Consider the following 1613-nt stretch of genomic DNA (forward strand, 5'->3'; position numbering starts at 1 on the left):
AATGCTGTGGAGACTCTGCGCGAAGCACGGAAAAAATCGCGCGGAAGTGGAAAGCCCGGGATTGAAGAATACAAAGTGGAATTCGGGCATGTGCCCGGAATTATTTTGGCTGTAAATTTGGATTCTCCCGCAAAACCCCGAGGACGGGATCCAAATTTACAACCAAAAGAAAAGGCACTGTCCATATTTGGGTGGTGGATTCCCCCCGACATGTTTCATTATCCATATCGATGCCCTACACCTACCGGCTGAGAGAGAAGAAATGTCCATTTAATGACGTCGTGTTTTCATAATTTTTGTTTTTGTTTTTAAGCCCAGCGCGTTCTAGAGCGCGGACGCGGCCGCGCGAAGACCTAGCGCATATAGCCCCAAATGGATGAAATGACCAAAGAGAATTGGAGACCCGAGGTGGCGGACCTTATTCAAGGTTTTCACTGATGTGGATTGATAACTTTCCTTCTTCTGTTTCTCTCTCACCCTATCGCCTTGGACATGATATATAGACCTTCATCGACTGTTTACCACCAGCCAATCAGAACTTGAGGAAGACTTGGGTCGTTCGTCCAACCGATAACTCATACTCCACAATCTATACGGATTAAATCAAGAACTTGAGATCATTATCGAAACAGTCTGTTCACCAAAACTTTTTGATATTTTAAGTTTCAAAGTGTTTTCAAATTCCTCAGTCATCCCTGAGAAGAAATTTTCAGTGTTTTATACATCAAATGGAGAATCATCCTATCAATATTGATCATCATTACACCAATATGGAAAAGTATCACATCCGTATGGAACAACATGTTGGTGAAAATTTAGCAACCCTCTTGAGGACGTGTGACAAAAACGGAGGTAGCTCAACATATTCATTGCAATGCGAACCTTACGTGATCAATTTGCAACATGGGTTACGTATACTCATCCAGATTTTCATCCAATTTTCCCTGCTTTTGCAAATGATGCTGCAGAAACAGATACACTACACCAAATGTCATCTTTACCGGGCGGTAAAGAAAACTACTGACATAGAAAAGTCCTGAGGCAACAGGAAGAGAGCTAAAAATCTGAAAAAATATGCACCTTGTTCCTAGATGTTGGGGCGTCATGATGAGTATTTTTTTGTATTTTACACGCAGAAATTGGTTTATGTACTAACAATAAATGCTGAAAATCAACAAAAACTCACATGTAACAATACCTGAAATTTGGGTCATGAGTATGAAGACAATATTTTGTGGTCTAAAAACTTCAATAACTTTTGCAATTCTGCTCCAAATAACTCGATTTGTGGTTCATTCAAAAGCTGAACTATTCTCCTTCACACTTCATAATGGAAGCAAGGTGCTATCTAGTCATTGAAACACTCTACATATGTTCATACAGTTCTGCATGAATAGCTCTGTAGGATCTTTTTAAGACCAGCGACAGATGGGATGTCTCAATGAAAAATGTAGAGGAAAGGCTCACTTTTTTCATGAACTTCACATCGAGTGATTTGATTCAGGACTGCAAAAGTTATTGATGTTTGAAGATTCCAAAATCCTGTCTTCAAAGTCAAGGGCCAAATTTCAGGTATTGTTACAGGTGGGTTTTTGATGATTCTCAGCCTTTAT

Source organism: Melampsora larici-populina (assembly GCF_000204055.1).
Source record: "Melampsora larici-populina 98AG31 unplaced genomic scaffold MELLAscaffold_180, whole genome shotgun sequence".
Lineage (NCBI taxonomy): Eukaryota > Fungi > Basidiomycota > Pucciniomycetes > Pucciniales > Melampsoraceae > Melampsora > Melampsora laricis-populina.